At 44.3% G+C, this 2,392-nt stretch overlaps 1 pseudogene; it reads right to left on the bottom strand.

Annotated features, from left to right (window-relative positions):
• Positions 1–1,065: 1,065 nt before the first annotated feature.
• On the bottom strand, positions 1,066–2,114 carry LOC121494615 (annotated as a pseudogene).
• Positions 2,115–2,392: the final 278 nt, after the last annotated feature.

Consider the following 2,392-nt stretch of genomic DNA (forward strand, 5'->3'; position numbering starts at 1 on the left):
TGCTGTCCAGTTCACATGCAGAAGAAAAAGCACAAATTGCAGGCGACAAAGATCGCTCTTTGTAGAGTTTTGCATACTTAGAATTTTCGGCATTAAGCGAGTATTTCAGTAAGAAAAAAAGAAATCCATAAGTAAGTTGATATCCACTATGTGCCATACTAGGACAGTAAGGAAATTGCAAAATTACCAAAGTTCTGTTATTCTAATGATATGAAAACCTGCTCTTCTGTTCATCTCACCCTGTCAGTAGTGATGCTGTCAGCAGGAAAGCCTAGGGGTGCTCACCTGGGCCATATTGCTTGTGGTGAGCCCCACAGACATGCCCCATCCAGACCCAGTGATGTGACTGGACCAGTCCCTGTGGTTCTTATTATATATTGTAAGACACACGTTAGCAGCAGCCATCCTGGAATTTGAGAGGACACAGGTACACTAGCAGGGCCACACGGCAAGTTTGTAAGTAGAGAGAGAATGCAGACCTGGTGTTCGGCGTGTGTTGGGGTCAAGCGTGGGTGCCTGGGGTTTTGTAGGTTGATTCTTTATTAGGAACTTCACTGGTGGAGAGTGGCCTGGTTCTGAATCTAGTTCTACTGGCAGCTGTATTCTACAGTCAGCAGTCAAATGTTGTCAGGCCCCTACGTTATAATCAGAAGCTCCCTTTAAGGCAGTTACACTACAATACACTTCATACCAGTTAAACTTTCTGTCACCTTAAAAGCACACTTCAAATCACTGTGGCTCAAATAACCTACCAAGAAAGAAAACTGTATTCAGTGAAAAATCAGGAAAAAAAAAACACCTTTCAAACTTGAGGACTTAAAAAAATTATTTCTCACATGAACACATATTCGTGAAAGAACTGGAAATTCACTATTTAGGGGTCCATTTTTAAATGAGGTAATGACAAACACAATACCATATTTATAACCTCCAACATTTCCTTCCTGGAGCATTATACATGAATTAGTGCAAGATTTTCCAACATTACTTACAATTATGAAATTTCTCTCTAGAAGGCAGGGCCTAACTAAAATTTATCAAATATTATATGCAATTCTGGCTCTGCTACCCAGTGTGCATCCTCACGTGCTTTTGTAAGGATGAGGATCAGCTAAAGGCTTTCCCACATTGTACACATTCATAAGCCTTCTCTCCGGTGTGGGTCCGCACCTGGCCCTGGAAGGATCTGGAAGAAGCGAAGGCTCTCCTACAGTCCTCACATTTGTACAGTTTCTCTTCAGCGTGAATTCTCACATGTTATCTCGAAAGGTTGAGCACCAACTGAAGGCTTTTCCACATTGTTTACACTCGTAAGGTTTCTCTCAGGTATCGGTTCTCAGGTGGCCCTGGGGGGACTTGGCGGAACTGAAGGCTTTCTCACAGTGCTCACAGATAGACAGCTGCTCCCCCGTGCACAGCCTCACATGGACTCGGAAGGTCTCAGGCCAGCTGAAGGCTTTCCCACATTCCTTACATTCATAGGGCTTCTTTCCAGTCAGAGTCTTTTCATGTTTTTGGTAACTGAAGGTCTTGCCAGCCACTGTTTACACCTATAGGGCTTCTCTCCAGGGTGTGTTATCATGTGTCTTCAAAAGGTGGAGGGATAGGGATCCCTGGGTGGCGCAGTGGTTTGGCGCCTGCCTTCGGCCCAGGGGCGATCCTGGAGACCCGGGATTGAGTCCCATGTCAGGCTCCCGGTGCATGGAGCCTGCTTCTCCCTCTGCCTGTGTCTCTGCCTCTCTCTCTCTCACTGTGTCCCTATCATAAATAAATAAAAATTAAAAAAAAAAACAAAAGGTGGAGGGATAAATGAAGGCTTTCCCACATTCCTTACACTTAAAAGCCTTCTCCCCCATGTGCGTTCTCACATGTCTAGTAAGACTGGGAAGCTCACAGAAGGCTGTGCTGCACTGCTTGGATTCACAGGTTTTCTCTGCTGTGTGACTCTTTCTATGTTTAGCAAGGGAGTAGGGATGTCAAAAAGTTTTCCCACATAACTTACATTCATAAGGCTTCTCCCCAGTGTATGTTACCATGTGCCTTTGAAAGACTGAGGGACAAGTCAAGACTTTCCCACATTCCTTACACTTATATGACTTTTCCCCAGTGGGAGTTCACACAGTAAAGCTTGGGAACTCACGGAAGCCTTGCCTATACTGCTTGCATTCATAGGTTTTCTCTGAAGTATGAATCTTCATATGTTGAGTGAGGGAGTAAGAATGGTGGAAGGCTTTCCCACATAATTTATATTCGTAGGGCTTCTCCTCAGTGTGTGTTATTGTGTGCCTTTTAAAGATTGAGGGATAAATGAAGTCTTTCCCACATTCCTTACACTTATATGGCTTCTCCCCAGTGTGAGTTCTCGTGTGTCTAGTAAGACTGGAGAACTCAT

This window comes from Vulpes lagopus, chromosome 7 (genome assembly GCF_018345385.1).
Source record: "Vulpes lagopus strain Blue_001 chromosome 7, ASM1834538v1, whole genome shotgun sequence".
In the NCBI taxonomy this organism is placed as follows: Eukaryota; Metazoa; Chordata; class Mammalia; order Carnivora; family Canidae; genus Vulpes; species Vulpes lagopus.